General features: G+C 36.1%; 2 pseudogenes; both read left to right on the forward strand.

Annotated features, from left to right (window-relative positions):
- Window positions 1–19,791, forward strand: part of LOC100927815 — a 104,107-nt pseudogene extending 84,316 nt beyond the window's left edge.
- Window positions 19,792–23,577: 3,786 nt separating this feature from the next.
- LOC111721018 lies at window positions 23,578–24,097 on the forward strand (annotated as a pseudogene).
- Window positions 24,098–26,816: the final 2,719 nt, after the last annotated feature.

Below are 26,816 nucleotides of genomic sequence, written 5' to 3' on the forward strand. Positions count from 1 at the left end.
TTTTTGTTTGTTTCCTCTTGTCAGCCTAACATTTAGATTCCATTTCTTAGTTTTAAATTTCTTTTTTTTTCTTATTTAATTTTACTAACTCGGTAGAAATTAAATCCTCATCCCAATTCTCACAATACACACACACACACACACACACACACACACACACACACACACAAAATCAACACAATAGTCCCAGATTGTTTAGATCAATGACATTTCTCTAACAGGGAGTACATTCTTAATGCATTAAAAAAAAAAACTTTTATTCTCTAAAAGGTGGCCCTTACAAGTTAGACTTCAAGAATACCCTATTTGAAAAGCAAGCAGTAAAGTCCTGAGGCAAAGAAGATTCCTGGATGCCTGTTGTAGTGATTTTTTTTATCCTAAGCTATAAAAGAGTTGAAGATATTTTGCTGATGCAAGTGTAATAGGGATTGAGGGATTGGGTGCCACAGTAAGGGGATGGCCCCATTACATTTGTATTCAGCAATTTAAGTATAATTTAAAACCGGTCTCAGGTTTTTTTTTTTTTAAGGGTTAGGTTGTTTTTTGTTTTTGTTTTTTAATAGCACATAGGAAGATGGAGATATGTAGAAACAGAGAGACTGACTAGTTAGTTGTGGATATAAGCAGAGGGAATGGGAATCAGTGGATATATCTCTGGGGGCATGGGTCCATGAAAAGTGTGTAGCCCCTGTGGAAAATGGACAGGAGGATATGGTCAGACATGCATGGGGTACATTTCTTATTACTTAAGAGAGCCCTTAGTTCATTGATATCACAGATCTATCAAAACAAATCAAGGTAAATAAACCATGAAGTACAACTTTAACATTCAGTCTCCCTTTCTTTGAAAGACCTGTGATTTCAATGACACAAACACTCCTTCCATTGACACAAATCTAAACTTTTCCACAGCTTAGCAGATAGTCTTCATGAATTGCCACAGCTCAAAAATTTATCTAATCTTAATTCTGGTGATGAGTCTCCCTGAGTAAGCTTATCCTCAGGTATTAGACATGCAATCCATCATCTGTTCTCCAAAGGATGTCTATCTTTTTAGGACATGCCAGAGCTTGTACCACATTGGTATGTCCTTCAAGCACAAAGTATCAGCCGCATAGCAGATGAAAAATGGAAAGGATGAATGAAAAAGCCTTTATTAGATGTTTACTATGTGCAAAACACCATGCTAAGTGCTGGGAAGATAAACAGAAAAGCAAGATAGTCCCTGTTCTCTGGGAACTCCCATTCTAAAAAGGGAAGAGAACACATATAGGAAGTTTCGTTTGCAAGTCAGATAAAAAGGCCCATTGGTCTTTAGTGTATACAGTAGCAAAGCGAACAGTCAATATATATTTATTAAGAGCTTGCTATATGCCAGGCACTGTACTAATTATTTCAGATATGAAAAAACAAATAAACAAAAGCAATCCCTTTCTTTTTTATGGTATTTCATTTTCTAAATATATACAAATTTAGGTTTCAACATTAACCTTTGCAAAACCTTGTGTTCCAAATTTTTCTCTCTTCTCTTCCTCCCTCCCCCCTTCCCCAAGACAGCAAGCAATCTGATATGGGTTAAATATAGGTAAAATAATAGGTTAAATACAATTCTCCTAAACATATTTCCATATTTGTCATGCCAAACAACAACAAAAAAGCAAACAACAATACAAAAAAGGTGAAAATATAATGCTTTGATCCACATTCACATTCAGTCACCATAGTTCTCTTTGGTTGGGGATGGCTCTTTCTAACACAAGTCTATTGGAATGTCTTGAATCATCTCATTGTTAAAAATAACCAAGTCCATCACAATTGATCATCACATAACCTTGTTACTATATACAATAGCTTTTCTGAAATCAGCTTGCTCATCATTTCTTATAGAACAATATTTCATTATATTCATATGCCATAACTTGTTCAATCATTCCCCAACTGAGAGACATCCACTCAATTTCCAATTTCCTGCCAAAGGGTAAGCAACCCCTTTCTTTTTTTAAATTAAAGCTTTTTATTTTCAAAAAATATGCATAGATAATTGTCAACATTCACCTCTGCAAAATCTTATGTTCCCAATTTTTTCTCCCTCCTTTCCCTCTCTCCCTCTCCTAGATGGCAAGCAATCCAATATATGTTAAACATGTACAGTTCTTCTATACATATTTCTACAAACATCATGCTGCACAAGAAAAATTAGATCAAAAAGGAAAAAACATGAGAAAGAAAACAAAAAAGCAACTCGTTGCTTAAAGAAATTCACAGTCTAAAGGAGACAATGTGCAACCCATTACATATATACAAGATATATTTAGAGAAAATGGCAGGCAATCTCAAAGGGAAATCACTAGTATTGATCAGGATCAGAAAAGCCTCTTATAGAAGATAAAATTTGAGCTATAACTTGAAGTTATCCCAGGAGTCAGGGATAAGAAAAGAGCATATTCCCAAGTACAGGAGATAGCCAGTAAAAGAGCAAGGGGAATAGAGTGTAATATATAAGGACTACCAAAAAGGCTAGTATCTCTGGATCATAAAATACAAAGAAGGAGTCAAGTCTAAGAATGGAGGTACAGAAAGGAATCAAGTTGTGAAGAGCTTTAGAAGTCAAACAGGACATTTTATATTTGATTCTAGGAGATAATAATGTTTACTGAGAGGGGACTGACATTTAGATATATACATGAGGAAAATCACTTTGGCAACTGAGAGGGAGATGAACTAGAGTCTCTCTAGACTGGAGTAGGGAAAGATGTGAAGCCAGGAGACCAACCAATAGATTCTGGCCATAGTTCAGATAATGGGGGCCTGCAACTATATGTTAGAATAAATAATAATGCATCTTCTTTAGGATCATTTCCATTTATAAAACCATGTCCATGGAATGATTTGCCATTTCCTTGTCCAGCTTATTTTCCAGATAAGGAAAACTGAGGCAAATGGGACTAAGTGACTGGATCAGGATCACAGAGATAGTAAGTGTCTGAGACTAGATTTGAAATCAGTCTTCTTGACTCCAGGTCCAGAGCTTTATTTACTTTACCATCTTACTGCCCAAAAGATAGGAGAAGTATCATTATCTTCATTTTACAGATATGAAAAGACTTTCTAATGGGCATTTAATTAATAAATAGCAGACTCAGGAACTGAGCTCAGATTTCTTGACTTCAAGGTCATGCTCTTTGCACCATACTTGTTCTATTATATTACATCAGTAGCCTTGTACTAGTATCCCTGCATAGGCTAAGGCACACAATAGACCAGTAGTAATTCTCCAAATATAAGTGGGCAAAGGGCATGAAAAAAAGGGTGTCAAAAAAGAATAAATGCAAACTATCGACAACCATATGAAAAAGGTTTCAAATTATGAATAAAATAATAAATTAAAATTAAAATAACAGATTTCACCTGTTAAAATTGCAAAAATTCATTTATTCATTCAACAAGTATTTACAAAGTACTTACTGTGTAGATTGAGGACCACCTCTCACTTGGTAACTTGTAATAGGAAGGATAGAATGAGAGTAAAGATGAAAAGGGTATAAATAATATTGGAGGAAATGTGGGAAGGTAAACACAATAATGCCTCATATGCAGAGCTGTGAATTGGTCTTACTTTCTGGGAAATAATTTGAAATTATGGGGGGATCAAGGGAGTCACTAAACTATTCATTGCCTTTGACCCTTTCAGCCTATTATTACCCATATATCTCATGGAGATGAAAGACAGAAGACCAATACATATCAAAGCATTTGTGGAAGCATTTTTTGTAGTAGCAAAAAATCAGAAACAAAATGAGTGCCCGTTGATGGGGAATGATTGAATCATTTCTGGGATATGAATGCTTTAGAATTTTATTTACCTTAAGAAACAATGACAATAAAGAATCTAGGGAAACATGAAAAGACATATAAGCTGATTAAGGATGAAGTAAGAACTAGGAGGATAATATGCATAATTACTGTGAAAATATAACTACAATAACAACAACATCCCTAAAAAATAACTAAATACAAATTAGTTTCAATGAATCATTCCAGTTCCAACAAACAGGGAACATACTTCTTCTTTCTAAGTAAACAGGTGAGGGATTATTAGGAGCAAAATGCAGTACATTCTATCAAAAACAATAATTTTGACAGTTGTCTTTGTTTAACTGTTTTCTTTGTTACAAGGGAGGATTTTATGGAGCCAGGAAATATGCTAGGAAAGATATAACATAAAAGACAAAAAACTGATGAGACTTTAAAAAAAAATAAAAGATTTTTTTTAATGAGTAGAGGATTTGAAAGGCATAGTAGGAAGAATAGGCAGAGATGCACAGGGACTTCAGACGGGGTAGGACTAAGCTGGATAGAAATGAGAATACATAAAGAGCTAATAGGAGGAAAGGCATCTTGCCTCAGCAGATGGTGACTCTGAGTCACAGGGATTAGATAGAAGGTTATGGGAACTTGTAAGCCATAGAATAGAGGAAGAACCAGTTGAGCAGTGTTCCAATTTTCTAGAGAATTGTGATGACTGATTGCATCACCTCTAAAGTGGCAGCTTCTATGACTTTTCACCACACACTTCAGGGGACTATCACTGGAGTTGAGCAGGCTCTCAGGCTGGGCATCTGGGGCAGCAATATATAGTGATCCCCAGGGCCAAATCAAATCTACACCTTGGTTTCCACTACATCATCCTAACTGAGCAAATTCACAAAGTTGAAATGAAAAGTTGGAAATTATCTGGCAAACTTGCTATCATGTAGATAGCAGGTTCTAATAAATTAATCTTTATTAGACTTATTCAGATTGATTGCATAGAATAATAGAGAGCCACTTTTGTGAGTCATGCACTTCCCTACTAAGGGGCAGGGGGCTTCCTTTGAATTTAAGTAAGGGCGGACCAATTTCATTGGGAAAGCTGGGCTTCTAATGAGAAGGGTTAGGTTCCTTCTCTCACCTTTGGCTCATTAGGTCCCCATCACAGACCCTAAGGGAAAAAATTATTAAAAACTTAAGTTGTGGCTTATACATATATGGGGTTTCCACCAAAAGGAGAATGGAATAGAAAAATACTCAATGTACCATATGAATCAAGTATGGGACAGCTATTTATTTCCTCTACACAAAAGAAATGCTAAATACACACAAGCACACTTCTTTACATAGGAAATGATTGATACTTAAAACATCAAGATATATAAGATCATAGATTTAAAGCTGGAAAGGATTTTAGAAACCAGCCCCCTCATTTTACATATGAAACAGATCTAGAAAGGTCTTAAGTTTCTTGCCCAACATCATACAAAGCAGAAAGGGGGCAGAAATAGGATTTAAACTCCTGTCTTTTATTCCAGTGCTCTTGATTTTTTTTAGGTTTGCTAAATAGGTATTCATCTCAGATCTGCACAATCCAAACTATTCCTTCTGAAAAGCTGCTTCTGCTGGCAAGTCAGGAGTTAAGTTTTTTTCTCCTGTTGGTGGGAATCCTTTCACATTCCTTGTAGCAAATCAGCTCCAAACAAGGGATTAGGGTTTCCAGGTCTCATCATAACATCATTAGGTCACCAGTTCTCAGGGAAAGAAACAAAAAGTGAGAAAGGAAACAGGAACCCAAGGCCTAGAGTCAGGCTCACCTAAGCCTACACATGTACTTTAGTGACCTTATGCCCCAAGTACAGCATTTCTCCTGTGTTGGATGGGAAGTTCAGAGAGAAAATATTACTTGTTACACTGGAAAATTGGGGGAAAAAAGACGAAACTGAGTTGAAAACTAAACTGATCTAGCTTCCCCTTCATCTCTTAATTACCATTCCTTTCAAGGACTGCCGTGGGGCTGGAGACTGAATAGATTGTTGCTCCAGTCCTTCCATGCTAAGCCAATGTACATGATCAGCCAGAAGCAGGCAGAGCAGCTCAGTACATATGCTATGGGATGAAATCCCTATTACATGTTGTGGAAAGAGCAAGATCCTGAACCCAGCTCTCATGTCCTCATAGCTAGTTTTTCCTTTAAAGATACTGAGATCACCCTATAGAGTTGTTAGATCCAAAAAGCTAAGGCTCAGGAAATCAGCATAATTTTTTGATTGCCTGAATATACAAAGGGTGTCCACCAGGGAGGTAATTTGCACTCACAAAGCCTATAGCCCATCTGTACCTTCTCATCCACTATAAATCTTAGTTTTATCTCTTCTGCACTAGTCCATGCAGGATTCAAGCAACATACTGGTGACCTTCCACTCAATTTTTGAATGTCCAGCATGTAACAATATGGCATTTTGGGAGTGATGTATTCTTAATACATGACTACATCTTTTCTGGTCACATGTGGTCTCAGGGACCTTTCTTCTATTCCTTTACCACACAAATCATCATTGGTAATATGCTACAACCTACTTTGTCTTTTGATTTCTTAGTATTTTTGTTCTTCTTATTGTGATATTTCATGATTTGGATCCACGTGGCATCACAGAGAAAATGGTGGTGATAGATTGTAAAGAATACCTTATAATCCTTGAAAGCATAACACAAATTTTCAAATGTATTGTGGCCTGAAAGGCAGCTATCTAGCACAGTGGATAGAATGCTAGATCTGAAGTCAGGAAGACTCATCTTCATGAGCTGAAATCCAGATTACAGATAGAGTAACTCTGGGTAAGTTACTTAACCCTGTTTGCCTCAGTTTCCTCATGTGTAAAGTGAGCTGGAAAAGGAAATGGCAAACATCCCTGTACCTTTGTCAGTAAAACCCAAAATGTTTAGCTAAAATTAAATAACAACATTCTGGCCAGATATTCTCTTTCTATTCAACTCCAAATCAAGATCCATGATCCATTATCTATCTAAAATATATATATATATATATATATATACACATATATATATATATATACACACACATATCATCTTCACCAATGTCATCATTTCTTTGCTAACCTGAATATCAGAAAAATAAAGCATATGAAAAATTATGTTGCTTAGACCACACATGTTTTCACAGGCAGCCTGAGTGTCTATGTCTCAGTGTGTATATGTATACTCATGCATATATGTGTACACATATGCATATTAATTGATATATATACATATTTCATTCTAATATAAATATACATATATTCTACATATTCTATATTCAAATATGCATACTCTACATATGTTTATTCTGCATATATACATTTTTATAGAATAAAAATATATGCTTACATGAAAACTATCTGTCTCCTTATATTTTTGTAATCTGGGCAATTTGCACTTTTCATTTACTTTTTTTTTTCCTAATGTGGATGTTCAGATTAACAAAGAAATAATAATAAATGCTAATATATTAACAACTACGATATTCTTTCTTAATAATGAAATACCAAAACCAGTTTTCTGAATAAGAGGAAGGAAACATTGTGTTATAGTTGGGATGTTGAGAAACACTTTTAATGAATCTAAGCTGCTCAATACAAGAAAATCCATCTTTCTGACACCAATATTCTTGCAATAATTCTATGACATGGTCATTTATGAAACACTACAACCTTCAAAACATTAAAATTGTGGGTGATCCAAAAGGCAATGGATAGCCAATGATTGGAACATAGGTTGTGTGTGACAGGGAGGAGAGGGGAATTATACAGGAAATGTTTTGTATAGAGAAGTTAGCCCATTCCCTGTGAGTCACAAGCTTCTCTTCAGGGAGAAACCACTGCAAGTCACCCACTCCATGCCTCCCCTTTGCCTGTTTGAGATCTACAAAGTAACAGTACAGGATACTTTGCAATAAATCAGTCTTGGATGAAAGCATAAACCAGGAAGACAAATAGAAAGAGATTAGGAGCACCTCTCTGAAACTCAAAAGGCTCAGTGGAAAATGATCATGGGTCTAAAAAGGTTTAGGAGGCAGATGACATAAATGGCTGCTATTCACCATATATTGACCTAAAATGGAAAACAAAGACTCATTAGAATAGTCCTAAGAAAGAACCATTACCTGAAAAGACCCTTTGTTGGTAGGGAAGATCATGGCATCTGGGACAAAAACAGTACAGTTTAAATATTTGGGAAGCACTTTGGCCCCCATCAAGCCACACTTAAGCCCATATTCCTACTAATTATCAAAGCTCTAGAGCACTGTCCACTGAGACTCCATTGTTATCACTTCACAAGCTAGCTATTCCTGAGGGGATCCATTGGTGGAGACATGAATAAAAATGATCAGTAAAATACATCTGGGGACAATGACCAAGCCCTACCCTCAAGCAGCTTTCATTGTACTAGAGCATAATAAATACCCAACAGACATACCCCACAGAAATTGGAATAGCATAAAAAAAAACAATGACCTACGGAACACCACCAGCAAAAGAACAACACAGCAAGACTGTTGACTTCAGGGGAGTTGACCTTGACCTCCCCTCCTTCCAGGGCTCCAGCCACCACAAAACTGTATAGTCATGAAAACTTGGGGATAGGTGATCCAGGAAGGGAGACCCCTTCACTCTCCATGGGTTTGGATGGCACTGTTTTCCATGTCTATTCCTGAATATTATAAGAGCTGATGGCTACCCTCGGCAGATGTTAGCTATTGAAGTTCTCAGCTATTAAATATGTGTGAGGGAGAAAAATGAGAGGGCCCCAAAATATACTCCAGTCTCTGAGTAGGGATGGGAGGTAGAGACTTTCTGATATGAGTTATGATATGATCAGATGAAGTGGCATGTAGCAAGAGCAAGAAATAATCCCTGAAATAGGGTTAGAGTGGGTGGCCATATCTAACTTTGTCAGATTCAGAATCTTGCCCCTTGCCACCAAAAAAAGCAACACACCTTTCTTTTTCAGACGATCATAGAACCCCCAGGTAATGACATGGGTCTCTCTTTACTTTTTAAATTTTTTAAACATTTTGCTTAATTGGACCAAAATTTCTTAGAATTACAATACTGATGATAGTGTTATTTACACAGCGCTTAGTGTTTCCACATCTACAAACTAACCTGATTTTTCTCAACAATCTTGTGAAGTGCAAAGATGCAAAAAGACAAATATTTACCAGAGTCCCCCTCCCCCCAATACAATATTATCCCCAACACCAAATTTTTTTATTAAAAAGTGAGAAATGTTTGTTTGCTTTTTTCTTTCTAATTTTTTCCCTTTTTGATCTGATTTTTTTTGTACAGCATGTGCTGTTTACATATATGGAAATACATACAGAATTATACATGTTTAACATATATGGATTACTTGCTGTCTAGGGGAGAGGTGAAGAGAAGGGAGGGAAAAATTTTGAAACACAAGGTTTTGCAAGAGTGAATGCTGAAAACTATCTTTGCATATATTTTGAAAAGAAAAAAATTATTATTAAAAAAAAATTAGGTGACAAAGCCAAGACTTGATATGGGGAGAGGTAAGGCTCAAGCTGTACCTTCATTGATGCGGTCTCTTGGTAGAAGTAGTTAGTGGCATAGTGCCTAGATCAATGGGCCTAGAGATAGGAAGATCTAAGTTCAGTTCTGGTCTCAAACTATACTAGATTTGTGACCCTGTTCAAGTCATTTAACTTCTGTTTGCCTCAGTTTCTTTAACTGTAAAATAAGGATAATGATTACACCTACTTTTCAGGGTGTTCTGAAAATCAAATAAGATAATATTTGGTTTGTTTTTTTTTTTTTTTTACAGTTTTATTATCAAGTTAACATTTCATCTGCATTTCTTTTTTTATTAAAGCTTTTTATTTTCAAAACATATGCATAGAAAATTTTTCAGTGTTAACCCTTACAAAATCTTGTGTTCCAATTTTCCTCCTTCCCCATTGCTTCCCCTAGACGGCAAATAATCCAATATATGTTAAACATGGTAAAAACATATGTTAAATCCAACATATGCATATATACTTATACAATTATCTTGCTGCACAAGAAAAATCAAATAAAAAAATGAAAAAAATGAAAAAGAAAATAAAATTCAATCAAACAACAACAAAAAGAGTGAAAATGCTATGTTGTGATCCATACTCAGTTCACACAGTCCTCTCTCTGGGTGTAGATGGCTCTCTTCATCACAAGATCATTGGAATTGGTCTGAATCATCTCATTGTTGAACCACTTCCATCAGAATTGATTATTATATAATCATCATATAATCTTCTTGTTGCCGTGTACACTAATCTCTTGGTTCTATCATTTCACTTAGCATTAATTCATGTAAGTCTCTCCAGGCCTCTCATCATCCTGATGATTGTTTCTTATACAATAATAATATTCCATAGCATTCATATACCATAACTTATTCAGCCATTCTCCAACTGATGGACATCTACTCAGTTTCCAGTTTCTTGCCACTATAGAAAGGGCTGCCACAAACATTTTTTCACATGTGGGTCCCTTTCCTTACTTTAAGATCTCTCTGAGATGACCCAAATCAGTTCCAATTGTTAAGTAATGAAGAGAACCAGCTACACCCAGTGAAAGAATGGGAAATGAGTGTGGACCACAACATAGCATTTCCACTCTATCTGTTATTTTTTGCTTGCATTTTTATTTTCCTTCAGGTTATTTTTCATTCTTTCTAAATCCAATTTTTCTTGTGCAGCAAGATAACTATAAATATGTATACATATATTGTATTTAACATATACTTTAACATATTTAATATGTATTGGATTGCCTGCCATCTAGGGGAGGGAGTGAGGGGAAAGAGGAGACAAGTTGGAACAAAAGGTTTCGCAAGGGTCAATGATGAAAAATTACCCAAAAAAGCTATTTAAAAAAAAAAAGATCTCTCTGGGATATAAGCCCAGCAGAATCAAAGGGTGCTGGATCAAAGGGTATGCACAATTTGATAAGTTTTTTTCCTCTGAAGCAATTGGGGTTAAATGACTTACCCAGGGTCACACAGCTAGGAAGTGTTAAGTGGCTGAGACCAGATTTGAACTCAGGTCCTCTTGACTTTAGGGCTGATGCTCTATCCACTGCGGGCTACTACTGGGCTTATACCCCAAAGCGATATTAAAGAAGAATCCTTGTGTAGTCCTAGTATAATTCTTTTACAAACTTCATTAGCACTTTCTCTAGCAAGTTGTCTTATAATTTCTGTTGCTGCATTTTCATCAGTAGTTCGTATGACAGCTGTCTGCAGATGTCCCAGAAATCAGCTAAGGGTTCATTTGGACCTTGTGCTATTTTTGTGAAGGCTTCCTCTCTATCTTGTCTTCCTGGGAGGGTGTCCCATGCTTTGATAGCAGCAGAAGCAATTTGCTCATATGCTGCTACAGGATAATTAATCTGCACTAAAGTGTCTGTATAAGAACCTAAACTCACTAGTTGATCAAAGATGACTGGTATATTAACTCCAGGTTGCCTTTTTCATTGAGCTTGTATTCTACAGAGTTCACTATACTCCGAAAGCCACAACAAGTTTTGTCCAGGTTCTAAACATGTCTTTGCTATAGATTTCCAATAATTAGGGGTTAAAATTTTATAAGCCAAATTCTCTAATGCCATTTTAACATAAGATGATGTAAATCCATAAACGTGCAAGTCTTTATCAGATCTTTGATAGTTTCCAAATTAAAAGGAGTGTATCTTCTTCTTTCTTGACCTGAAGAGTCAAACTCTTCAATCACAGGGTATGCTTCTATTTTCAATTCAGATGTACCCTTCCCTCATTTTTAGTTAAATGTCTCATTTCCAGTCCTTCTCAGTCCTTAAAAACCTTGGTATGATTATGTCATTACAGCACACAACGTATGTGTGAACTAGAGAACCATTATATCACCATGCTAAGTACTAAGTACATATATACTAAAGAACCATCATCTCATCAATTCTACTGATTTAATACCTTGTTGTAAGCATCCTTGTTTCAAGTATATTTCTCCAGAGTTCTGGCCCTCTACAATTTATGTGGATTTATTTTGTATCCTACAAATTGGCTAAAGTGGTGAATTGATTCTACTAGTTTTTGAGTTGATTCTTGAGGGTTCTCTAAGTATACCATTATATCATCTACAAAGAGTGATAATTTGGTTTTTTCATTACCTATTCTAATTACTTTAATCTCTTTTTCTTCTCTTATTGCCAAAGCTAGCATTTTTAATACCATATTGAATAGTGATAGTGATAATGGGCAACCTTGTTTCACCCCTGATCTTATTGGGAATGGTTGCAGTTTGTCCCCATTATTTATGATGCTTGCTGATGGTTTTAAATAGATGCTACTGATCATTTTAAAGAAAAGTTCATTTATTTCTATACTCTCTAGTGTTTTTAATAGGAATGGTTGTTGAATTTTATCAAATGCTTTTCCTGCAACAATTGAGATAATCATATGGTTTTTTATTAGTTTGGTTATTGATATAGCCAATTATACTAATAGTTTTCCTAATATTGAACCAGACCTGCCTTCCAAATATATATCCTTCTTGGTCATGGTGTATATACCTGGGGGTGAATTTCTGTAATCTCTTTGCTAATCTTTTATTTAAAATTTTTACATCAATATTCATTAGAGAAACTGGTTTATAATTTTCATGAGATGATATTTGTGAAAATTACTTACCACAGTTCCTGGCACATAGTCAGTGCTACAGAAATACTTATTCCCTTCATTTTCTAATCACCTAAAGGTATAAAAAGGCCCATTTGGTGCTTTTTGGATTTGATAGATATCCTGAGACCCCTCTATATAATACAAACTGTCTTATTGACTAGATATATTTTCAAAGAGAGTGCTAGAGTGTTAAGTCCAAGCTAGCTCCCTGGAGGCCTCAGGATCAGCCAGAGTCAAGATAAATTAAAGTCCTTGGTCTTTAGGGGAGAAGTGAAGGAGAAAGACAAACTGCCACGAGGCTTACCACTAACTTCTCTCCTCCTGATCGTGCAGCCAAGTGAGTTCTCACCTCTCTCACCCTATTCTCTAATCCTTGCCTCCAATTATCTTAACATGAAACATTGAGGCAGCACCAATGGTGAGAAGAGGCATTTTCCCAAACATATGCTAATAAAGTCATTGTTTCATATTGAATAGGTAATTAGCCTTAAGTGCTCAGTTGTCTGATTCAAGTACACCTTTTCATAGTTTTAGCCCTTTACAGTAGAGCAGTATCTACCAAAAGGAAGGACATATTGTTATTGTTATTTCTGTTATGTTTGACTCTTCATCATCTCATTTGGAGTTTTCTTGGCAAACATACTATATAATAGTTTGCTATTTCCTTTTCTAGTTCATTTTACAGATGAAGAAACTGAGGCAAACCGAGTTAAATGGCAAAGGTCATATGGCTAGTAAATGCCTGAGGCCACATTTGAATTAAAGTCTTCCTGACTTTAAGACCTGTACACTATCCATTATATCATAAAGAATCAGAAGAAATCATCAAAGTAAGCAGCAAAAATAGAGTCACTTTCCCTAAATTAGAGCATATTTCTCTTTTTTGAGTGTCCCCCTGAGAAAGTGAAAAGCATCTTTTGTATATAAGGAATAACATGGAACAAAATGAAGATAACCCTGGACGTTGAGTCAGGAGACTTGGCCTTGAATCTTGACTCTGTTGTATCAAAACCTACATGATCTTGGACAAATTACTAATCTCTCTGAGCCAGTTTCCTACAAAATGGTAAATGTAAGGGTCAGATAAATCAACTAAATTACCCCTATTTCACCTAAAGAATGTGAAAAGGCTACATTTTTGTGTTTGAACAAGTGGGAACACTTCTTAATTGAATCAAATCCATCCTAGGCATCCCAATTTAGTGAGGACAGGTCTTAGTCAATTTAGATGTCTCCTATGAGCCTTTGTAGATGAAGTGATGTTTCATAGGAGTGTAAACATTAGTTGAAGATAGTTAATCAGGGGATCTTTATAAAATAACAAAGCACTTAAAAACTGAGATTTGGATTTCTGCAAGAATCAAACTAGAAGAGAGTCATTCAGCTAAACCTTCTGAGGAATCTCTTGTGGGGAGGAGATAGGTTGATCTCACTGTGAATACTTCACAGTTGTGTTCTATTTCTCACCCACCTTTGACTGAAGGACCTTTTGTGCCTCAGTGGATTTGGAGAATTTTTTTTTTTTTAATTCCCATTAGTATCCTATCTTCAAATTATCTCCAAAACAGCAGCACTGCTGGTAGTGCAGGCATCAGGAGACAACAAGGTACATAGATTCACTGCTCTACAAAAGGCCGAACAAAGTTTCACCTTGCCTAAGGATAAACTCTTATAAATTGTTAAGCACATCCATGAAAAGGAGAAAAGGACTTCCAGCAAACAGAAAGTGGTGTAAGGTATCCTTTGTTAGAATCCACTTTTCCCTGGATTCCATATGTATAGATAGAAGATGTGTTTTTGGTGTGAGGATGTCTTGTAAGAACTATTCTTACAACAACTAATTATTAGAGTTTACATAACTATAATTTCAAATAGTGAGAATTCAAGTACATATGACCACTAGAGTCACTATGTGCATTCATTGAATCCTAGTTGTATATATCTCATTAGAAAAATTACTTAAGGTTATCTAATTAAACTCATTCTTAAGTGATCACTTTAGGAAGAAAATATAAAGATTAAAAGTCACCTTGCTCTGAATTTGATATACTGACCATTGGAATAATAATCCTTTCACTACCTACTTCTCACATTTGTTGTGAGGAAAGTATTTTTGTAAAATCTTATGGGGAGCCATAAAAATAGAAAAAGTAATGTATTATGCAGTAAGTTTAAATAGCTTATCTTCCCTCCAAGTGTCCCCCAACTCTTCCTCAAATTTTTCAATTGCATATAATATAGAAGGAAAATTTCTTGATTTTGTTTTAGTTATTTTTTAAGTGTTGCAAAACCCAAATGGTCATTCTTGGCATCCATTTCTAGGTTGTTAAGGGATACTTGGCACTGAGATAGCAGTAGAGTTTTCATGTCTCTGCCAATCTCATGATGAGTATTTATTTGGGTTATTTATTTGTTGACAGCAAACTTGGTGAGTCAGTAATTTTTTTTTTTTTGGTCTCAAGCTATGGTCTTACAACTGTAAGGAACTCCCTGAGAGGAAACCCCCTGATCAGTGCAGCTTTGCAACTGTTCTACAACTTATACTCCGAGGAAGCCACCTGTGATTGTCCAGAGTCACCCTAAAAGTGGCAGTGTTTTGTTTTGTTTTTTAATAGAAAGCTCTGCTGTTCTGTAAGCTATTCCCTGAAGAAAGGTAACCAAATGTGCAATCTTTTCCAGTTCCCTTATGGCATTTTCCTATTTTGCCTGGCATCCTCAAAAAACTGGCAGAGACTAGGTTAGAAATGTGCCCAGTGAGGAAGTTTCCACAAGAAAATAGTAAAAGGGGATTTCATTGAGATTGCCTTTTATTTCTGTCCTTGATCTGGAGAATAAGGGGATATTTCTGTTTCAAAACTTCTCCAGGCTGCACTTTCTCTGAATTTCTACAGCATGTGTATTTATTTTGCAACTACCTATAGCATCAAATATGTGGCTGGGCACACACTAGAACTCAGTAAAGACAAGATTAGTGACCTTTATTAAGAGTAACCTAGAAAGATTCCCATAAGAAAGATTTAGGGACTTTCAGATCAAGTCAGTTCAACTGAACAAGCATTTAGTCAATGTTTCTTTGCCTGAAACCATGCTAGGCACTGGAAATGCAATGTCAAAAATGAATATGGTCTTTCACCCTGGAACTTGACAACTTGTACACAAAGAAAATGAAAAATAGAGATGTATAAAAGGGAGTTCAAAACTTCTTTAAACTTCAATTACAATTATCTACATTAAAAAAAAAAAAAAAAGACCAAGAAAAAGGCTGGGCTGGTAAAAGGAAAAATGACTGACTCTTGACATTAGCTTCTACCTTTCCTCCACCTAAAACTGAAGAAACCTAGTTGACAAATTAGTAAACCCTGAACCCTAGAACTATTTGGCAGTTAATGGGAGAATAGTATATGGATAAAAACAGAGGTAAAGAAATCAAAACTTAACTTCAGGGAAGACTTGCCATCTTTAGCAGAGGTTCTTAACATGCGGTGAATTTTAGTTATTGGGATTTTTAAAAAACATTTTGAGAATTGTATTTCAACCTAGTTGGTTTCCTTTGTTATCCTACAAATTTTATTTTATGTATTTTTAAAAATCTAAGTTTAAGAAGTCTTTGTCTCAGGACTCTTGGTGCTCAAATTTTTTGATCTCAAGATCCATTAACACCCTTAAATTATTGAAAATGTTTTGTTTTTCATAATTATTTTATAATTTATTTTGTTTTCTAATATTTACTATATTAGACACTTAAAATATCTTAATATTATTATGAAAATAATATTGACCTTGGAGACCCCATGAAAGGGTCTTGGAAATTCCCAGGAGTTCTTATAATCATATTTTGTGAAGGACAATGTTTCTTACAAAGAAACTCAAACTTTTGAATTAGCAAATTTTCTTCACAAAATAGATTTCCTGAGATCATTAACTAAGGGAATTCCTTCCCCTCCCCTATTAAAAAAAAAAAAAAAAAGATCTTGGTAGACTTGAGTCTGCTGGAGACAAAATATTTTCTACTCCTTACTCTGGAAGAGAAGAGATAGACCATGCAAAAGAGGAAAAGAACATTTCCCCATCCCACACACTTCTACTACCACTGGTCTCAACTCAAAGGAGGGGCAATTTTTCTAAAAGAACTAGAAACAAGCTGCAAAAACCTGGCTTTTGAATTAAAAGTGCAAAGCAGAGTCCACTCTTCTCTTGAGGAAGAGAACCCAGAGACTAGAACTGAAACTTCCCATCCTCTTACCCAGTGGGATTAGTGAACATTTAGATGGCACAGTGGAGAGCGAAGTCAGGAAAAATCTAAGTTCAAATGTAGCCTCACATACATACTATCTGAATGATCTTCATCAAGTCACTTAAACTCTGCATTTTTTTCATCTGTGAAATTGGGTTAACACCACTTTCCTCACAGGATTGTTGTTAGAATCAAATGAGAGTTATTATTATTATTTTTGTTGTTGTTATTACTAGCTGGGTGATCCTGGGCAAGTCATTTAATTGCTGTTTGCCTCAGTCTCCTCATCTGCAAAATGAGATAATAACAGAACCTACTTCACAGAGTTGTTATAAGGTTCAAATGAGATATTTGTAAAGCATTTAGCACACAGTAGGCACTATATAAATGTGTATTCTCCTTCCTACACACACACACACACACACACACACACACACATATACACACACAGAGTATACGGTGATATAGTACATTGATTTTGGAATCAAAGGACCTGTATTCCTCTGTCACTTGCTGCCTCTATGACAGTAGGCAAGTTGTTTAACTCTCTGGGTCACAGTTTTTCATTTATAATATGAGCATTTATACTAGACAACCTCAGTACTTATCCTGAGATCAGCACAAGCAGCATAATGTCTTTACCAGAAAGCACTGATAGATAGCATGACTGTATGAGAGGAATGAGTTACTCCTCCATGTGTATGTGTGTCCTGAACACACACATTTCCTTTATGGCTCTTTCTTTGTATGTTCCCATATGTTCACTCTTCCCACTAATGGTTTGTGTATTTGGGGAAGAGTATATCCAAGTTTACTTAATGACCTTCTTACTATGGTTCAATGATTTTGCTTTGAAATGATTGTCTTTTAGCTATAGGTAAACTATGCCTATATAATTCTCTCTGTTCAGCTTGGTATAACAAAAATAATCAAGAGAACCCTCTATTTGATGAGCCCTAAATCTCATGAATTATACTTATAACCCCTCTTTCACTCTGGGCCATAACTTAAAGTTTTAGAGGATATGGACACACAAAGAACCTTAAACCTAGGATAGCCATTTCTGGGGGACCACCTCCAAAAGTGAGAACTCCCCCAGGTACCACATATACAAAGCAACTATAAATTGATTCCAATGGAGAAAGAGGAGAGGGATGGGCTATAATTAGGGACTTCTTCATGTGGGATCCATCAAAAGAGAGTAATCAATAAAAATTTATCTATAAAGCTAAATAAAAGCAGATTATGAAGAGTTTTAAATTCCAAAGACTCCTTAGCATCCCTGAGCAAAATGAAACAGTAATATAAAATGAATAGTATGGCCTTCTATGGCTGGAATAGGATAACATGGTCAGAAAATGTGAAGGTCCTTTAAAAGGATACAACACCTTCATCTTAGAAGTGGATTGAAAGGACTTATCCAAGGTCACACAGGGAAGTAAACTGGAGAGTTGGGATTTGAACATGTTTCCTCTGATTCCAGTTTCAGCGATCTACTTGTTGTTGTTTATCCTTTCTCGAAGAGAATCATAATGTCAGGGAGATGGTGCAAAGATATGTAAGTGAATTGGATTTAAGTGAGGGAAGCCTGTTCAAGGTCATCTGCCTCACTTTCCCCTCCAGAACCATCTAAGTCCAATAGCTAGATATAGATCAGATTGACTGGAAATGCCCCTGGATGCATGAACCCCATAGAAAACCTGCTTTGGTACCACTTAAACAATTCTTAATGGAAAAAACAAAACAAAGAATCTTTGTTTATAGATCAGAGAATCACAGGATTAGAAAGAATTTCAGTAGAAGTAGGTAGGCAGACTGGAAAGCAGAGTGAATAAGGCATTAAGAGAATTATATAATGGAACAAAGATGGTATAACACTGTAATCCAGAAATACCTTCATGTACAGAAATACCTTGGACTGGCTCTGTGCTATGACAGAGTTGTGATTTTTTCTTTTTGGCACATTGAGATGCCCATTAAATGACCTAAGACAGAACTTCTTAGAGTGGGAGAAAGTCCAAAGACATCCTTTTCATCTGGGATCTATATTTTAATTGAGCCATGGGCTATATAATACAATGGACCTATGTACAATTTTAGGTGTGCCATAAAATTTCTCTGGCTCATTCCCCTCTTTCACCCTGGAAAACATTTCTATAAAAATCTGTAGTTCACACCCTCATCATCTAGAAAAAAACTAGTAATTTCAGTATTTGGCTCATTTTGTTCTCCCCAAAACAATCTTTGGTTTCCCTGCAAGCACTTAGGCTAATAAAATGTCAAAAATCAGAAAGATTTTTGTTTTCACAACAAAAATACAATGAAGGATAAAGACAGTGCCAGGCAAGTAAGAATCAGGTAAGCATTAGGCTCACTGCGTGGTACTGAAGGAAAATAATCCAAAATGGACAAAGATGATCCTAAGAAGATATTACTAGTACCTTCATAGGACTTTGTGCAAACTTGTTGAGAGAAATACAAGGAGCAGCATCCAGATGCTTCTGTGAACTCATAATTTTCTAAAAATTACTCAGAAAGGTAGAAGATAATATCTGCTAAAGAGAAAGGGGAAATGGAGGACATGGCAAAAGCTGATAAGGTTTATCATAAATGAGAAATGAAAACTCATATACTATCTAAAAGAGAAATAACAAAAAAAAAAAAAAAAAAGAAGAAGAAGAAGCTTAAGGATCCTAATGCACCAAAGAATCCTCCTTCAGCATTTTTTTTATTCTGTTCTGAATATCATTTAAAAATCAAAGGGGAGCATCCTAGTCTTTCTATTGGAGATGTGGGCAAAAAATAAATAAATTGGGAGAAATATGAAATAACACTGCTGCAGATGACAGGCAATCTTATGAAAAGAAGGCAGCTAAACTGAAGGTGGAAATAGAAAAAGAATATTGCTGCATATAAAGCTAAAGGAAAACCTGGTGGGGGAAGGGGAGAAGAGGCATTGTCATTGCTGAGAAAAGCAAGAAAAAGAAAGAGGAGGAAGAAATGATGAAAATAAAGACAAGGAGGAGGATGAAGAAGGGCATGGATAAAAAAAAAACTTGGTCTAGAGCAGTTTTTTTTTTCACTTGTCCATAAAGCATTTAGTCCCCTGCACACCACTCTCTCCTTGAAAGAAAAAAAGATGATAGGTAAAAAGATTTGGTTTATAATGTATAGTGTCTTTTTGTGTGTATATATTAAGACACCACTGAATGTGTCTTTAAATTGCCTTATCTTTTAGTGGTATTTTCAATAGCCAGAATCCTTGCCTGGTATATTATGGGGGGGGGGGTGTAAATTGGCATGGAAATTTAAAGTAGGTCCTTGTTGGTGCACAGCACAAATTAGTTATATGGGAATGTAATTTCTTTTCATCTTCAGTTGGCTTTGATGTAGTATATAAAATAATTGTTCTGTTAACTGATGCCACATTATAATTGCAACCAAAAAAGGCAGCTGTTTTGTTCACATTCTGAATGCTTCTAAGTAAATACAATTTTTTTTAAATTAAGCAATATAATGAAGGCTTATAACTGGACTCAGTTATGATCAGGAAAACCGTCCACCATCCATATAGGAAGGCTGATGAGTTGTTTTTCATTGCATCTCTATCTCCCTTACTTCTTTTTCTCTTTTGAGATGTTCTAGTCTCCCTATTTAGTCTTCTGTCACGTTTACATCAGCATGGTGAACTCAGTCTGTATCTTTCTCATCTTTTCAGTCTCCGTTGTCAACTACTCAGTGCATGTTATTCCTAGGTACCCTTTAGGTCTTTCTGTTCAGCTTGGTATAACAAAAATAATCAAGAGAACCCTCAATTTGATGAGCCCTAAATCAATCTCATGAAATAGATAAAGCATTACCTAATGTTTACAAGCACAAGGCTGAGCTCATGGACCTTTGTTTTAAGGGACACCTTTCATGGAGCTTGACATGTACCCTAGCTCAATGCAAAGGGGATACAGTGAACTCCTCTGATTTGTCCTCAGTGGCTGAGGATACCTCCTGATGATGAGGAGGAATCACTAAGTCTCTTTAGTGTCCTGGCAAGTGCTCTCTCCACCTCTGAAAATCTTGGCAAGAGTTCAACAAACCTATAGGAAGGAATTTCTCTGCCCCACTCCCTCCTAAAGCAGTAATGGCAATTTATAGCAGAAACAACTACAAGGGTATTTAGGCAAGTCTGAAACTGATTCCTGGACCTCCCATTTCTTGACTGATTCCTGCTCTTCTGTTGCCTTTTATGAGCATGGAACTGTGACTAAAAATACAGAGAAATAAACATACTTCAGACATTGGGAAGTATCTCTTGAGCAATCTAAAATTTGAGTTTGAGAGCCAAAGACCAGTTGCCCCTGAGGAAGATATCCTTAACAGAGCACTTCTCAGAGGAGATTAAGCTAACCTATCACTACCAAGATCCTGTAGCTGAAAGCTTAAAGCTAAATCATTGCTGGACAAGAGATGTGGATTTCAACAGCACTCCAGAATAATTACTCCAACAATTCAGGTCCAAGGTGAATGAAAAATGCCTGTTCATTGGTCACAAAAACAGGCAGCATAATGACTGTATCGAGCTATTTGAGTGTACAATGTTTCTTGAATTTGTTCCTGTTTCTGTGTTAATTCTTTGTATCTTATCCAGATTCTATATAAAAAGAAATTTTTTAAGTCTCATAACTCATTTCCATATTGTACTTTGAGTACCTTTTGGAGGAGAAGATTCTTACTCACATACAGGAAAACCCTAAGGTTTCATTTCAGCATTTTTTCTGGTTTTATTCCAGAATGGAGACAGTATTGAGTAATTCCAAGGGAGTGCAGACCCCCAGGATCTGTTCCAAGTCCATGTGAGCTCAAAGTCCCTTTGAAAGCTCCTTGTTTACAGCCACATCTGCAGAGACTTCAAAACATATGAATAGATGGCCATGGCTGTTGCCCAATCATCAGCACTTACAGAGTAAAGCCTATAATATCATTCCTGGTAGCATCAATATAGGTATTTACTAAAAAAAAACCAGCCCAACCAGGATTGGGCAGCCAAGGCTTTATTCCAGTGTGTGGGGAAATAGTAGGGGATATCAGTTAAGCTTATATAAAGGAAAGTGTCTTTAAGGCCCTAAGGAATATAGTGATAAAAAAGCAGATTTTTTTGTGTGTGTGCAAAAGAAGAGATTTATATTGATTAGAAACAGTCTCTTAAAGACCCTTTTCATAGAAATTTAATGATAAAAAGGGAAGAAAATATGTTTTTGTGCAAAGGAAGAGATTTTATTGATTTTCAAATAATGCAATATATTGCTACTGTTGTGGATTATGCCTAACAGGAACAGAAAAAAAAAACTTTTTAATATATACTGATGTGTTTGTATATGAAGCACAGCTTTCAAGTGGGATTTGAACAATTTTAGAAAGAAAATGATCTACAATATGGATGTGAAGACTTGGATTTCATTATCACCAAGATGAAGTGATTCCTCACTTGTGTAGGAATGTGTGAAAAGATCCTTTGCTTATTAAAAACTAGAGAAATGTGATTACAAAGTAATAGTTTCAAGGGCACCAAAGAACCAAGACTACCAATTTGGATATTTCAAAGCTGCAAAGCATGATGGGCATCTCAGCTAATTTGTATATATATGTTTCCTTACAAAAGAGGGTAATAAAAATAAGAAAATAGAACATCAGAAACATTTGAAGACTGTAGTATGATTTTATAGGGAAAACTTGGGGAGTTGTGACTTAAGTGAAAAGTTAGTTCCTGAAAACCAGGGAGCTGTCATTTAAGTCACTGAACAGAAGCAACAAGAGGAGAGGAAGAGAAACCTGAAGCAATCAGCTAAGAGAAGACTTCAATGGAATGGTCCCTGATTGATCTGAATGAGAATTGACTTATGGCCAAGAGTTCAAATGATGTTTTATTGCCTGTTAGTACCACCTAGAGCAGGAGAAAGATAAAGCTTCTCACAAGGGTTTGTTGTCTTCAGCTGCCACCTCTGGTTTGAGAAGGAAAAGCAGAGAAGGCATCCCATCTGCTTTGGTATCCTATTGAAAGGAGTTATGTTATAGTTCTTTCTTATTTTTCTTATTATCCTACTTCTTATTGGACAGTGAAGCATCCCTAGTGAGGGTATCGCTGGTCAGACTAGACTGGATAGCCCATAGAGTCAAGTTGATGAACCAATTTTAAATTGCATTAAGAGCCAACATTTTCTAAATGTCCTTTTGAAGATAATGGCTAATTGAGAAAACGCATAAAGATTGTGTTCAAGAGGAAATTCCTCTAGTTGAAGAATGATGAAGATCAAAAGTCAAGCAGTTTTCTTGCCTTGCGGGTATTCTGAATGAACCAATAATATTGAAGTTTGCAATCCAGAGTTGTGAATTATCCTAAGCAAATTCCTTTTTCTTGTGTTTCCCTGCCAGGTTCCTATAACTATGTACCTTTCTTTCTTTCTTTCTTTCTTTCTTTCTTTCTTTCTTTCTTTCTTTCTTTCTTTCTTTCTTTCTTTTTCTTTCTCTCTTTCTTTCTTTTTTCTTTTTCTTTTTCTCTCTTTCTTTCTCTTTTCTTTCTTTCTTTCTTTCTTTTCTTTTTTTTTCCTTCCTTCTTTCACTTTATGTCCTATGCATATCAGCTCCCAAAGTTCTCTGCTTCTTGTATTCTCCACATTCACATCTAATTAATAGAATTCTCCCCGCCCTCCACATTGGATGGTCCACTCACCACATTATCTGCTTTACTCAATTCTACTTCCTGTCAGCTATAGGATTGAACCCCAAAATCCTCTCTTCTTGATAAAACTTTCCAGAGACTAGCAATGAGTTAGAAGCACAATTCAAGCAGCTATAACTATGACTAGCAGAGTAGAGGTTCTGGAAGTTGGTATGGACATCAGGGATCAGACCCTAACACTGTGTATGTCAAGGATAACTGCAAAAATAATGGAAGAGAAGGGGCACAAGGAGGCATTGGTGTCTACTGGGGACCCGACCATGATCTAAACATTAATAGTACACATTCTGGGTGACAAACAAACCAAAGGGCATCATTAGAAGCAGCTGCCAAAGGGATTGAGCAAATGAAGGCCCAAAATAGGGACAAACTCATTGTGTGCACAGATAACCAACTTATCACCAAAGGAGTAGATTAACAACTAGAAAGAAAATAGCTGGAAAACAAATAAAAATAAAGATGTTGTCTTCAAAGACCAATTCCCTAAACTGGATAATATGAGTTGGAACACAAATATTGAATGGAAGTATGTCCCTGCTGGTTCAAAAGTTGAAGGCAGTGCCGAAGTTCGAAGATCAGCAAAAGAAGCAACTAGAAAGAAATAAGAAGACTAGATCTATATTTGCAAATGTTGAAATATATTTTAAAGTATCATTGTTTAACTCTTCAATATAGTCTCCAAATCATTTTCTCTTTTCCTTTCCCTTCCTTGTTTTGGAGTTGTGTTCCATGGCCATCTTTGGCCACTTATATGCTTTCTTGATTTTTCTATGTGCTGTTTTAATTTTCCTTTAATAAGACAAATGGGAAAGAAATGTGTAGTATAAACAATCATAGGAATTGTTTAAAAGTCTTTTCATTTACCAAACAACTGAATTCTCTAAAATCTTGTCCCTCAAGTTAAATTTGACCATTCATTGTCTTTTCTCTAGTTGTTATCCCTAGTTCAGAGCAAAGCACTTGGAATTTAGCAAGAATAAGAATTCAGTAAAGGTTTTTTTAATTTTAAAAAATCCTTCCTGGAATTAAGAGCCCTTCAGAACCACTCATATCCCACCTTTCTAGTTTTCTTACATTTTACACTTCTTACTTCATGTCTTCAAGCCAATGACACGAGCTTCTGCTATTCCTCAAATAAAACATTCAGTCTCTCAACTCTGGGCATTTTCACTGCCTACCCTCAATCCCCATGCACGAAATGCTGTCCTTCCTCTTTTCTTTATCTTTTGGCTTCCCTGGTCTCCTTCAAGTTCCAGCCAAAATTTCACCTTCTACAGGAGGCCTCTCCCAATGCCTTAGGGCAATCTATCTGTAGGCAGCAAGATAGTTCCATGGATGGAGTGGGAAAGTCAGGAAGACTCAATTCCAAATCTGGCCTCAGATACTTAGTAGCTTTATGACCCGTTCTCTGTCTCAGTTTCCTCAGTTTTAAAATAGGAATAGCACCTACCTCTCGCAGTGATTGTGAGGACTAAGTAATATAATATTTGTTCAGGGACTGGCAGATAGTAATTACTTAATAAATACTTATTAGGATATCCTTCCATTTTTTCCTCTTAATTCTACTGCCTTCCCTCTATGGATTATTTATAAGGTATCCTAAATGATTTTTTGTACATAGTTATTTGTATGTTTCCCTATTAGACTGAACTCTTCTCCCTCTACACTTTTTTTATATCCCCAAGGCTTAGCACAACACCTGATACATAGTAGACATTTAAATGTTTATTAACCAACTGACTGATTTTGTAAATATTTGCTGTCATTTGGGGCCAGTAGAATCTTATCCATCTTAGATCAAGGTGAAGGAATTCATGAGCGAGGGCACAGTTTTCAAAGCCATCAAGTGATAGGTTTGTGGTAGTACTAAATGCCTTTTCATCTCATGTAGAATCAGCTACTATTTGCTCCAATATTCTAGATAGAGCTCACATTTCTGCTACTACCACAATGAGGTATCTTGAGGAGATCTAGATATGATTCACAAAATGTGTCCATTTCTCTTAGCAAGGTCACAATGTAAACCCATTTTCAGGCATGTGGCTCAAACCAATTCACCTTAGTCACAAGGCATAGGGCTAATTGGCACAAAATTATAAAATTTACTTTAATCAATTCCATAATCTCAAGAACAACCCAAAATTCTAACATACCTTCTGTAAAATTACTCTCTCAGGGCCAGGCAGTATAGATCCCTTAGGGCTGCAGGGTAGCCTGCAGTTTGGAGTAGCTTTTTTTTCTTTTCTGTGACAAGAATTTGAGCTCTTATTATTGGGGGCCTATGATAGCACCCATTCCCATTTAGCTACTTAACATCAATTTGCTTTCTCAAAAGAATATTTTACTTCAAAGGTATAGCAAAAACAAACATATAAACATTTTTCTTATTACTCCCTGGGTACAATTCAGTGCCCAATTCAGTCTCTGGGGGGAATTAAGCTCAAAACTTAATTCAGTTCTTACATAGCAGTCTTCTGAGTTCACATCCAAAATTCATATTGCTGCTCAATGAGTCCTGCTGGACTAGAATCCTGAAAGCTATTATTTGTATCTCAGAGCATAAATGCTGGGCTGGATGCAGATTCCAGTTATGGCTCCCAAATTCCAATGGCTTCTTCTCCAGCTCTTTAAAATTCTGTTCGTTCTGAATGGAAAAGGACAAATGAGAAAGAGCTAAGGACTTAGACCTATTCATCAGGGCCATACGGCCTCAGAGAGAAAGAAGATTTTAAAGCCTCTTTAAATTCCATGAGAGAAATCAACCAAAGAGATGACTAAAGCCAACTTGGGATTTTTAGAATGCTGATAGTTCTGACTCTGCAACTTGAAAAAGATTCCTCTTTTTCAACTAGAACCAGTTTTAGCATGTCCATGCACACATACAGCCCCAAAACTTTTCAGGGACACAAAGGCCAAGAATTCCCACTTGTCAAAGACATAACAGGTCTTGATATGAAGAATTGGCAATGCAATTTGGTACAAAACTCCTTCCAATGTTCTAGACTGTTAGGATATAACACAAAGTGATTGTTTGGATCTGACAAAGGGAACATTGAGCTGTGTGTGTGTGTACACACATATATATGTATATATACATATACATGCACACACACACAAACTCACACAGATATATGTATGTACATTTAGGCTAAGACCTAAATTTGGTCCTATTTCTCATCCTAGTTATCTCTGAAGGGTTCCAAGCATCAAGTCCAGATGGCTCATTTCAGTCCTTCTAATTATAAGCTGCCTCAAGCTAGGTGGAAAGAGTGCTGGAGTTGGGAGCAGGAGGATTCATCTTACTGAGTTCAAATCTGACCTCAA

This window comes from Sarcophilus harrisii, chromosome 2, assembly GCF_902635505.1.
Source record: "Sarcophilus harrisii chromosome 2, mSarHar1.11, whole genome shotgun sequence".
NCBI lineage: Eukaryota > Metazoa > Chordata > Mammalia > Dasyuromorphia > Dasyuridae > Sarcophilus > Sarcophilus harrisii.